At 45.5% G+C, this 13,189-nt stretch overlaps 1 long non-coding RNA gene across 1 annotated transcript; it reads right to left on the bottom strand.

The window, feature by feature from the left end:
• Positions 1-1,367: 1,367 nt before the first annotated feature.
• Positions 1,368-2,045, bottom strand: LOC103626129 (uncharacterized). The gene is made up of 2 exons (XR_552725.3): positions 1,962-2,045; positions 1,368-1,869 (listed from the first exon to the last, which is right to left on the bottom strand). It is a non-coding gene; the product is annotated as an uncharacterized lncRNA (long non-coding RNA).
• Positions 2,046-13,189: the final 11,144 nt, after the last annotated feature.

Raw genomic sequence — 13,189 nt, 5'->3', positions numbered from 1 at the left:
GGACCTTGGGCATGATTGGCCTCCTCTACAGTTAAGTCTTTTCTTACCGTAAAATAGTAGGTTGATAAACTCTTTTTCAAATCAAATAGACTGATTATCAACCATTCCACTAGTTTGGAAGGGGGGTTAGGAGGAAACCTTTACCCTAGACTGAGGTAAATTTAGGATTTTTCATCCTGAATTTAAACTCGCGTAAGGTTTAGGATTTAGGGTTTAGGGTGCAGCCCGCTCGTTCCCAGGTTTGGCAAAGGCATTTTTGTAACAGTACAGCGAAAACCGCACCGTTTCAGAGTTAATTTGGTGACAAGACAAGGGAATCACGGGGATTGGATTGGAGGGCCGCTGCGCTCGGTGAAGACCACCATCTTTTTTTTTTGTTTTGCTATTTTTTCCCCTTTTCGCCTGCACTACCGATTATGCAGAGGGTTAGAGCCTCGAGGCACTGGTCTTGCGGACGCTCGATAAAGTCGGTCGGGAGGAGAATCGTCACTGCCAAGATGCTCTTGCCCTCTCGCCATTTCGTACGCCTGCCCCACCACGCGAGACGCCGGCCTCTCGTCTTCTCCGGCGACGATCAGCCTCCCTTGCTGGTGGACTGGAACTGCTGCTGCTCGGCGGGTTTCTCTCCCCCAGAGTTTTAATTAAGTAGCGGAGCACCAAAAGGTTCGGTGGGGGTGGCGTGTCCCTTGCTCCAGCTGTAGGCCGTCTGATTACTATTTGCAATGCATGTTAGCAGCATTTGTTTAACACGCGACTGATGATTCGTCGTCATCTCATACGGGTTGTGATGACGCCATGGGTTGTATGATTGATTACTCGAGGGCAAAATGAGCAGTTGGGCTGGACGGCAGCCGGATCTGGATTGGAGAATGGCCTGTAGGGTCCAAAAGTTCCAGCAGTGCCCGCCCCTATATATCGTCTTCTCATCCCTAAGAAAAACGCCGAGGTGTTCTTCAGCTAGCTCCCAATCATGCATGTCGCGTTAGGGCTTGTTCGGTTAGCTCTTAATCCATATGGATTGAGTGGGATTGGGTGGGTTTAAATCTCAAGCAAGCCAAATTTCTTCTCAATTTTTCCAATCTCATCCAATCCATAGGTAACGAGATTAACCGAACAAGGCCTTAAGTGGACAGGCCGGGTTATATTCCAAGAATAATTCTCCACGATTTCATATTATAACAAGTCACAGGTCACTTAGTAGTTAGTAAGCATCATAATTTCGATTATATTGTCCAGCTGAATAATAGAGAAAATCCATTGAAAAGACTACAACAGCTAAGCATGTAGTGTAGGAAAACTAGGATGTCAGAATTTCTCGGCTCCCAAAAAGTTTTTTTTTTTAAAAAAAACAAAGTCTATTCCGATCTCTACAAGAGTTCTGCACTCGATCGTCCATTACCACAAAGTTTTAGTCTCCGGCCGGCTGACGAAGAGTAGCCCTCAACAAAAGCGTGAGAGACCGTATAAGCCAACTAGCAGCAAGCAAACGAAGCTCTAAGCCTACACCAGTACTGCTATTTTACATGACCCAGGTCAGTTATGCAGAGGATTCGGCCCCTGGGGCACCAGCCTCTTGGACGACACACCCACACCAAGCATGTGCTTGCAACAGTCGCCAAGAAGGTGTCGCCCTGCCGCCGAAGAATCTTGCTGCTGGTCGGTCTTAGACAAGAAGCAGCCTCTGGCCGGCGGCGACGGCGACGGCGAGCCACCGCCTCCGCTGTCGCTGACTTCTGAGACATGCGGTTCTGCTGCAACTCTTCGGCCGTAGCAGCTGACGGTGGTCGCCAGGTCGGCCATTAGGAGAAGGCTGACGAGCACCAGCGTCGGCGTGGCTGTTAGGTGTCTCCTCCTCGCCATGACGCGACGCTGCGATTTATATTATTCAAAGAGAGGCGTTAGAGGAGACAAGGTGAGGTATACTGAGGTGAAGCTAGGGAATCGGGGAAGAAGAATTGGACCCCGGTCCCCGGAAGCAGGCCGGAAGTCTGTTTGCCGTTTGCGCACAACACAAATGTGATGCTTTGTTGCGAGGAGATTATTTTGTGGATCGTCGCCAACTACTTTAATTCCGGCATCGGGAAAGTCTAACGGCAGGTATAGATGTCACGACGACCACGGGCTTGACTTGTCACCGGCGAGGCGGCGACGCGTGACGTCGTGACAGATTGGTGCTCTTGCTGTTACGCTGAAACGCCTGAACGGAAAACGCTGGCTGTTGCTGTGCGTGAGAACGGAAAGTGTGCCAGGATCGAGCCGGGACTTTGCAGAGGCTGGTGTGTTGTCTAGACGTTGGGGCTTAAAGGACATGCATGCCTCTGCTTAGCGTGACGTAGTCGTCCACGGGCGCAGAAGAGCACAAGCTGCACTGTGTCACCAATTCCATTGTTAGGTGTAGATAAATCTCTACTATTCTACAAGGAGGTAAGAGGGCGTCCACAATTGGTGCGCCATGCCCCCGCCTCCCCCCCCCCCACGCCTTCCCCTTCCCTGAGAAAGCCGCCCCGCTCGCGGGCGCGCCTGCCTCCGCGACAACCGCCGCCCCCCGCTCGCAATTCTTCCTAGCCACCGCAATGCCCGCCGCGCCCGGTGCCCTCCCCCACCCACCACTATCCTCGCTCCTCATATATGGCACTAGATCCACCTTCCTCCCTGACCTCCTCGCCACCGTTGCTCGCCCCTCTCCTAGCTCCTCCTAGATCCATCTAAATCGTCGGTGGCAACCACCAGAAGCAGCCCCACCCCCACCCGCTCCTCGCTGTGGCATATTTCCCCTCCTCGTTGTGCTCTACCTTCTCGTCGCCGCACACACTCCTTCACTCCAGCCCATAGCTATCGCGCGTTCGTAGTTCACGGCATCCCGCCACACCACTCTGAAAGCTCTTTTGTGAGTTTTGGTGTTTGGATGACAACTCAATTAAAGGACTAACAAGTGTACTAAGTGTTGAACATGTGCTTAAGGTAAAGCCTACAGGGTTCAACACAAGTGAACAAATGTGATGGTCCAAGAACTGGATTATGGACATCACAAGTAAGATGGACATTGCATAAAGTGAGACTCGGGTGCGTAGCTCGGAGACAACTGATCAAGCCAAGGACGGAGGCAAGAAGAGCTTCGAGGTACCAAGTGCACGGGAGAAGGTCAAGGAGGCTGAGGAACCCAAAGCCAAGGGTGAAGAAGAAGGCTTGCAAAGTCAAGGGTGATCGAGTTGAGAACAGCTACGGCACATCAAGGATCACTACATAAGGACGTGACTTACAACCAATGAGGTAACAGCTACAGTTATGTGGTGTAAGTCATAAGGCTCAAGATCAAGCTCTAAGAAGGAGATCAAGGTCACTAGAAGGAGAACAAGTGTCAAAACCAGAACTGGAAGCAGCCCAAAAGAGCTAAGTTCACCTTAATCTTTAGTTTGGGTTGTTCCTATGTTTGGAGATGTTCTATGTGACCTTTGCAGGATGTTGGAGCCAAGAAATGTCAATCTAGATCAAGTCAAGCCGACTTGATGATTTATGAGTCCAACATCAAAGCTCAAGCATGTGAAATGCTATAGATGTAATAATTAAGAGAAGGTATGTTTCTAGACTTAGTACATTGGTTTTTGTGGACTAATATACTTGTCTAAGTGTTATAAACAGAAAGAAGAAGAAAAGGAAAGAGGTGCAAAAGGCTTGGCTATGTACAGCCAAGACTCAGCTCAGTCTGGCACACCGGACTGTCCGGTGGTGCACCGTACAATGTCCGGTGGTGCACCGGACAGTGTCCGGTGCGCCAGGTTGAACTCCGGTGAACAGGCCGCTCTCGGGAGGAGTCTGGCGACGTACGACTATAATTCACCGGACTATCCGGTGGTGCACCGGACTGTCCGGTGAGCCAACGGTCGGCTTGGGCAACGGTCGGCCGCGCGATCTGCGCGTGACGCGTGGCCGAGCCAACGGTCAAATAGGGGCACCAGACTGTCCGGTGTGCACCGGACATTGTCCGGTGCGCCAACGGCTCCAGGACTGCAACGGTCGACTGCTCCATTTATGGAAGGAAATCAGGCACCGGACAGTGTTCAGTGGTGCACCGGACTGTCCGGTGCGCCACCCGACAGAAGGCAAGATTTGCCTTCCTGGATTGCTTCCAACGGCTCCTAGGCCCCTTGTGCCTATAAAAGGGACCCCTAGGCGCCTCAAGCAACATAGAAGTGCAGCCAACAAGTGTAGAAATCACCCGAACCAATTCTTACTCTCCCTCTTGTGTGTAACTCTATAGTTTGTGTAGAAGGCACAGCTATAAGCCTTTAGAGAGAGGAGAAGTGCTGCTAAGAGTTAGAGCAAGGTCTTGAGCATATCGTTACTCTACCGAGGTGCTGCCAAGAAGTTTGTAAGCAGCCATGGTGTTGTTGTAACCCAACTCAATAGTGAAAGGCTCTATCTGTCATACTGACAGATCTGAGCAAACGGAGGAAGGAGTTGAAATAGACTCCAAGCCCAGGTATGGCTAACTCCAACGAGGACTAGGCAAGCATTTCAGGCTTGGCCGAACCTCGGGATAAATCCTTGCGTCTGTGTGCTCTGTTCTGTATTGTATCCTGACTCTCTATCTTACTCGCCTTTATATCTGCACTTCAATACTTATCTGTGGTATAAGCTTTATTTGAAGTGCATGACATTTTGAGACAGGATCTTCTATTCCGCTGCAACCTACTCGAAGAGTCTTCTCATTCCACTGCGTGCTAAGTCTTCGAGTAGAGTAAGATTTTAAGTTTTAAAGTGATAAGTTTAATTCGCCTATTCACCCCCCCCCTCTAGGCGACATCCAGATCCTATTCTCGGGTCAAAGGGAACTTTCAATTGGTATCAGAGCTAGGCCTCTCCAGTGTGGGCTTAGCCTTCCGGAGATAACGATGTCGTCACAAGAGGTAACTGTAGAACTTCTTTTAGGCGATGGTTCTAATTACAAATTTTGGTCTGTCTCTATTTACAAAGCTTTCATGAATATTGATTCTGATTTGAGACAGATCTTTAGTAGAAGTATTTTCCCTCTGATTTTAGTAAAAATCCTTCTAATGAAGAACTAAGATGTTTATCTCTCAATCACCATGCTTGCAACATCTTAGTTGACTCTCTTTCTAGAAGTGCTTATTTTGCCATCATGAGCAGTGATAGTGATCTATTTGTTGATGCTCATGATTTATGGAATAGAATTAAAGAAAAATATTCTGTGGCAAACTGTGATGCTCCTACTCCCTATATTACTTGTGTTACTAACCATTCAGAGGGAGAAGAACAAGAACAATGGCACCCAAACAATGAATCCACCTTGTCGACAAGTTTGTTCTCCACTAGTGATAAATGTTTTATTGCTAACAATGACGATGGAGACGAAAGCCATGATGAGGAGGAATATGAGGATGATAGCGAGGATGAATCTTCATCATCACAAGGTACATTTTCCTATATTGCTTCCACTGACATTAATGACAGGGAAAATGAGACCGATGATGTGGAAGAAGAGGAGATTCGCCGTTTCTACAATCATCTCAACAAAGCGGACAAAGCTCTCTTAGTTAAGTTGTTGAGAAGGAACAAGGAACAAGGCGAGACGCTTCTCAGGCTAGAGGAGACTCTCATCAAAACAAACAACAGCCTGGAGAAGATGACCAAAGAACATGAGGAGCTAAGGTGCTCTCATGATGCCTTGGTCTAACGGTATGATTCAATGTTATTTGAGCAAAGTAATAATGATGACGCTCCATCTAATGTTGCTCAACTTAAAACTGAAAATTCTATGCTTAGAAGTCAAGTAGAAACAATGAATTTAGAAAAGCTTGCTCTTAGTGAAAAGTATGATACGTTGTCATACTCTCATAGTAAACTAGTTGATGATCATATCATGCTCGATATTGCTCATGAGGTAGTAATTACTAGTTTAAACTCATATGAACCTCATTCTTGCACTAGTAATCAATTGGTCAAAATATTATCATGTGTTGACCTCCACCGCCCCAAGAAAGGCCAATCTTTGTTTGAGAAACAAGTTGCAGGATCAAAAAGGAAATTGCTTGGGAACAAGAAACAAAGACAATTAAGGAGAAGATGCCTTGCTCGACTTCCGCAAGATATCTACGAACACGTGGTGAAGAAGCTTGAGGAAGGAGAAACCGCAGCAAGGGTCAAACTCCATAAGAAGGATGTTCCCAAAGCAATAAATGAAGAAATCAACATGAACAAGGAAAAAGGTAAAATTTCAATTAATCATGTTGTTTGCACTGATCATCTCTCCATGTCATTCAAGTACAAAAAGGGAAAATGAAAAAGGAGGTGCTTCAAGTGCAAGAAGTTAGGCCACCTCATCGCGTCTTGTCCGTACAAAGACAAGAATGAAGGGACAAGGAGTTGTTTTGGATGCAACAATAAGGACCACATGATCACCTCATGTTCGGTCATGAAGAATCAAGGATGTGCATCCTCCAAGGTGACCCTCACCAAGGAAAATGACAAACAACAAGCGTCATGTCAGGTTGAGCGACGCTTCTGCTACAAGTGTGGTGAGCAGGGTCATCTATCCAAGGTATGTTATAAAGGTAAGATTCCTAAGCAAGTGAATTTGTCTCAATCTTATTCGCGTAGGAGACCCAAATCATACACTTGTGCTAAATCTATAACGAGATCACCTAGAACTAGCACAAAGGCAATTTGGGTACCAAAGGCACATATAGATGATCATTATGGACCCATCCCGAGATGGGTACCAAACTGTGATAACTAGACCATGCAGGTGCCTTGAGATGGACTGGAGACCATGGGAGAGCTTAAGACGGTTATCTAAAACTCTATGCTTAAGCTGTTAATTGTTTTGGTGTTTATTGACCCAAGGTTGAATTATTGTGAGACACTAATCCCATGTTCATCTCAAGTGAAATGAGGTGTATAGGTCCTTAATCATTATTGGTGAATCAAACAAAGGACCTTGATGAGATTCTTCAACTTGCTCTCCATAGGATGGTACCCTTGTATCATAAGTACTTTGTTGATAATCAGTATTGCTCGGTGTGTTACCTGTCCTTGGAGTAGTTATTTCTCTTGATTGCCTGTGTTGAGTATCTTTCAATCAATGATTAGTGATTTCCAAGATCGTAACCATGCGTGCTTAATCATGATTAGGTGCTCTCAATTGGTATCTTATCATTGCTTAATCATTCTTTGGGTAACTTATCATTTGAGATATCCTCCATGATTAACTATTGTTGTGTTCGTGAATAAACCTGCATCCCGTTGTGAGTTTTGCTATATGGTTTTATGATTAGCCTGTGTGGAAATATGACATATTGCTTAGTTTATATGATGATCCTATTGTGGCACCATGTGTTATGCCTCTAATGCCTCTAATGCATTCTCTCGAGCTATGAAGTGCATAAATAATAGGGAACTTTCAGTTGGTTTGTGGTAATAACTGGTGCTCTCATGGCCATACTGGTAAAAGGCAAAGGTATGGAAAATGGAACTGTGCAATTTTATTGAATATCTTGAAGTTCCATTGATTGTGATCATAGTTGTGTTCTTACATTTCACTGGTAGTACCGTGGCTTAGGAGACTTATGCCTTAAAATGTTTGTTTCTTCTGGTGTACCTAAAGAACCTTCTTAACTATGATGTGCTTAAGACATGATCGTGTTGTTTTTCAATTGATATATGTGATGCAATGATAGTTAAGTATGAAGCATGTCTAAGTTGCGTGTAAATGTTAGACTTTCTGTGAGTATTCAATTGGCTTAGGTGCTCCTGAGGCATGCATTGTTGTATTTAGTCAACCTTTCATTTAGCCTTCAATTTGTATTAAGCGGCTTTCAATTTGGTATTTAATTGATATCTCTTTGGGATGAAAGTGATAGAGTATGCCTTGACCAAGGTATGTTGTGATCCCCTCTAGTTCTAAGGAAGCTAGAATGTGCAAAGTGCAAGTCATTCAAATACTTGATGCACAACTTGAGGGGAGCACACGTAACTTGTGTCTTTTGAGACTAACTGTTTCTTGAGCAATCTTGTATAGTCTCTAGGTGGAAAAGAGAAGATGAGCAAGAAATGGAGCAATCAGGACTTGGGTACCTCTGTAAGTCAAGAAATTTATATCTCAAGTCGTGAGTAAGTGCATATTTTTAGATTGCTCATGCTCTATAATATCTGGTGATAATAGATGCTTATTCTTAAATATCATGGAGCTATGATAATAAATGAACTTTGCAATTGGTATCTTTCAATTGGTAGCCGTGATAGTTTGCTTCAATTGACATCTTTTGATAATCATTAGAATAGAAGTTTCTTCTTGTGCCCAATACTATAACTTGTTCTAAGTTTGGTGTCTTAGCAACAAGAAAAAGTTAGGATAAAGAATTAGGCACAAGTGTGGAGAAGCTCTCGAGAGATTAAATACTTTCAAGATGGGAAGTACACTACAATATGGTAAAGGTACAAAAGGAAGTATTACTCTTTTTGCATATATGTATCTTACCTAAATGTTGATAGTGCATATGTTCAATAAGTAAGGGGGAGTTTTGATAGTCGTTTTTTCCTCCTAAACACCCTGCTGCCCCTTGACATCATCCTATGTTCTTGCTTGAGTATGGTTTTTGGTGTTTGATGTCAAAGGGGGAGAAGTTGTGCATTAAAGCTTATCTCAACCTGAGAGGAAAGCTTATCCTAAGGGGTGATGTGTTAGTTTGAACTTTGCCAGTGTGATATTCATATGCTTCTTGCAGTATTATATGTGTTGCATCTTATGGACTAGTGTTTCCGCTGCAATGAATTAATTGGCTTCTATAGTGTAATAGATAGTCATGTGGTTAATGGTGCTTTAAGGGGTTAATGGTGCTTTAAGATTTTAAGATTGCTTTAAAGTGGTATCTTAGTTTAAATTGGTATCTTAAAGGTGAATAGTGGTAGGTTGATATTCCTGTGATATATCCACTAATTTGAATGGTGTTTAACTCTGATTATGTGCATTTGTGTGTTATAGCATCATGGTTTGATTCTTGACACAATGCATCCTAAAAAGTGCTAAGGTGTAGACATGTTTCGAATTGCCTAAGTATGTGCAAATTGGCGTCTGAGGCCAAAATTATGTTTTTGAAGTAAGCACATATTTAGGGGGAGCATTCTATAAACTTAGAATTCAAAATTTGTGCTTCAAATCTTATTCTTATGTAAGCTTTAATTGTGTTGCCATCAATCACCAAAAAGGGGGAGATTGAAAGCTCTCTTGTGAGTTTTGGTGTTTGGATGACAACTCAATTAAAGGACTAACAAGTGTACTAAGTGTTGAACAGGTGCTTAAGGTAAAGCCTACAGGGTTCAACACAAGTGAACAAATGTGATGGTCCAAGAACTGGATTATGGACATCACAAGTAAGATGGACATTGCATAAAGTGAGACTCGGGTGCGTAGCTCGGAGACAACTGATCAAGCCAAGGACGGAGGCAAGAAGAGTTTCGAGGTACCAAGTGCACGGGAGAAGGTCAAGGAGGCTGAGGAACCCAAAGCCAAGGGTGAAGAAGAAGGCTTGCAAAGTCAAGGGTGATCGAGTTGAGAACAGCTACGGCACATCAAGGATCACTACATAAGGACGTGACTTATAGCCAATGAGGTAACAGCTACAGTTATGTGGTGTAAGTCATAAGGCTCAAGATCAAGCTCTAAGAAGGAGATCAAGGTCACTAGAAGGAGAACAAGTGTCAAAACCAGAACTGGAAGCAGCCCAAAAGAGCTAAGTTCACCTTAATCTTTAGTTTGGGTTGTTCCTATGTTTGGAGATGTTCTATGTGACCTTTGCAGGATGTTGGAGCCAAGAAATGTCAATCTAGATCAAGTCAAGCCGACTTGATGATTTATGAGTCCAACATCAAAGCTCAAGCATGTGAAATGCTATAGATGTAATAATTAAGAGAAGGTATGTTTCTAGACTTAGTACATTGGTTTTTGTGGACTAATATACTTGTCTAAGTGTTATAAACAGAAAGAAGAAGAAAAGGAAAGAGGTGCAGAAGGCTTGGCTGTGTACAGCCAAGACTCAGCTCAGTCTGGCACACCGGACTGTCTGGTGGTGCACCGGACAATGTCCGGTGCGCTAGGTTGAACTCCGGTGAACAGGCCGCTCTCGGGAGGAGTCTGGCGACGTACGACTATAATTCACCGGACTGTCCGGTGAGCCAACGGTCAGCTTGGGCAACGGTCGGCCGCGCGATCTGCGCGTGACGCGTGGCCGAGCCAACGGTCAAATAGGGGCACCAGACTGTCCGGTGTGCACCGGACAGTGTCCGGTGCGCCAACGGCTCCAGGACTGCAACGGTCGACTGCTCCATTTATGGAAGGAAATCAGGCACCGGACAGTGTCCAGTGGTGCACTGGACTGTCCGGTGCGCCACCCGACAGAAGGCAAGATTTGCCTTCCTGGATTGCTTCCAACGGCTCCTAGGCCCCTTGTGCCTATAAAAGGGGCCCCTAGGCGCCTCAAGCAACATAGAAGTGCAGCCAACAAGTGTAGAAATCACCCGAACCAATTCTCACTCTCCCTCTTGTGTGTAACTCTATAGTTTGTGTAGAAGGCACAACTATAAGCCTTTAGAGAGAGGAGAAGTGCTGCTAAGAGTTAGAGCAAGGTCTTGAGCATATCGTTACTCTACCGAGGTGCTGCCAAGAAGTTTGTAAGCAGCCACGGTGTTGTTGTAACCCAACTCAATAGTGAAAGGCTCTATCTGTCATACTGACAGATCTGAGCAAACGGAGGAAGGAGTTGAAATAGACTCCAAGCCCAGGTGTGGCTAACTCCAACGAGGACTAGGCAAGCATTTCAGGCTTGGCCGAACCTCGGGATAAATCCTTGCGTCTGTGTGCTCTGTTCTGTATTGTATCCTGACTCTCTGTCTTACTCGCCTTTATATCTGCACTTCAATACTTATCTGTGGTATAAGTTATTTGAAGTGCAGGACATTTTGAGATAGGATCTTCTATTCTGCTGCAACCTACTCGAAGAGTCTTCTCATTCCACTGCGTGCTAAGTCTTCGAGTAGAGTAAGATTTTAAGTTTTAAAGTGATAAGTTTAATTCGCCTATTCACCCCCCTCTAGGCGACATCCAGATCATGTTCCCGGGTCAAAGGGAACTTTCACACTCCCTCCTCCCCACATTGACAGTCGCGCTTCTCTCCCATCGCCGCCGTCGTCACATGTGTTTCCTGCTCCACCGGCCCGCCATGCCCTAGCTAGCATTGGAGCATCCGTGCCCCGCTTGGCCATGCGGCGACGCCTATCAAAGTGCCCATCTCCAGCAAGCTAGCAGTTGACCACGACCTGACCCCAGTAGGCAGCAGCTGTATCACACAGCAGGGCAGTGCCCCGCCTTGCTCAGGCACCAGCAAGCAGCTGCTGCGTCTGGCCAGGTGGCCAGCGCCCGTCTACAGGTATGGCCATGAATTCTCCTTTTTTTATTTCTGGTATGAATAGTATTTTCCGTCTGATCCAAAGAAATTGATGGTGACATCCGGTGACTCACAAGTTCGTAGAGGCTTAACCTATGTTCAAATCTAATGCCTCTTGCATCGGATGGAGGCATGTACGATGGTGACTAGAAATTCAACACACTAGAAATTTGTTCAAACAACTTTTTTGTGTCCCATGTGTATTGATGCAAGCTAGAATGGGTTGGCATCCCCTTGTGTTTGAGAGATTTGGGTAGCTAGGACGGAATGTCCCTGATGTTCATACTTCTGCACCTCTACCCTTATGTGTTGAATTTTGCCTCCTAATTAGGTTTAGGTAACTTTCAGTATAATGTTATTATTGATTGTTTTAACAACTTCTGCACCTCTACCGCATTGTTGCCTGCTATGTTTTTATAAATTAGCTTGGGTTCAAGCAACTTTTTCGTGTCCCTAATGATATGAAGAAATAAACACCCAATTTGCCCCGACAAGGCTTGAACTTGGCGGTCTAGGTGTACATCAACACCTTCACTCGAGTAAACTCACTTCTTGTTCCTCATGCTGCATATTTGTAATACTAGCTTGATGTTGAATGTTGACTTGACAAATTTGATTATACCATGCAGCCTTGTATTAGTCAAAATTTGATATCAAAGGAAAATATCATCATCTAATTATGTTGTCTGGTTCCAAATTTTTACTATCATCAATGGTTACTTGCTTTCTTCTACTTGAAATTACTCGTGTTGATGTTGTAAGGAAAATGGACCCTGGGCCATTTGGCTAATTGAGTTTTGGTGTTTGATGAACAACACAATCCGTGAACTAATAAGTTTTCTAGTGTTTGTGTTTGTAGTTCACAAGATGCGAAGAGAATTGGACCAAGGCAATGAGGATGCAACACCTCAAAAGAAGACATAAAAAGATGCATAGGAGTCCAATACTCAAGAACAAAGAAGCCCGAAGAAATCAGCGAAGAAATCCAAGATGAGGGCTGTCAGCCAGCGCCTGGTGGCGCACCGGACATTGGTGTCCGGTGTGCACCGGACTGTCCGGTGAGGCACCGGACTGTCCGGTGAGGCACCGGACAGTTTACGCAGAGAGGCCGCAGATAGGCGCTCTCTGGCTGTAGCACCGGACTGTCTGGTGTGCATCGGACTGTCCGGTGTGCCAACGGGCAGACGGCAACGGTCGGATCCAACGGTCGACTGCTACAGGCGCCAACGGTCGGCTGACGTGGCGTGCACCGGAGATCTACTGTGCAGTGTCCGGTGGTGCACCGGACTGTCCGGTGCACCCGACGACAGAAAGCTGCTGCTTTCTGTCCAACGGCTAGTTGGGGGTTTGGGGGCTATAAATACCACCCCAACCGGCCATTCTCAAGTGTGAGAGCCCAAGAAACATACCAAGACACATAGTGCATATTTCCAAGAGCTCAAACACCCAAGTGCTTAATAGAAACACTCGGTGATTAGCGTAGGTGCTTTGCGAAGTGCTTAGGTTAGTTAGACCTCTTTAGCGCTTGCTCTAGGTGAACCCTAGATTGTTGAGTGAGTTTAGATAAACCTCACAACCCCTCGGCTCTTGCGTGAGTCGTTGTAATTGTACCGAGTGGGGCGAGAGTCTTGCGAGACCGTGACAACCGCGTTTGTGTCACGGCCGCCACCGTGTACCTGAGGGAACGAGGCCCGCGGCGTTTCGGTCGAAAGCTCGATAGTGGAGACGGC

The sequence above is a fragment of the Zea mays genome, chromosome 5 (genome assembly GCF_902167145.1).
Source record: "Zea mays cultivar B73 chromosome 5, Zm-B73-REFERENCE-NAM-5.0, whole genome shotgun sequence".
In the NCBI taxonomy this organism is placed as follows: Eukaryota; Viridiplantae; Streptophyta; class Magnoliopsida; order Poales; family Poaceae; genus Zea; species Zea mays.
The sequence above is the reverse complement of the archived record's forward strand: the minus strand, read 5'-3'. Positions and strand labels throughout refer to the sequence as shown.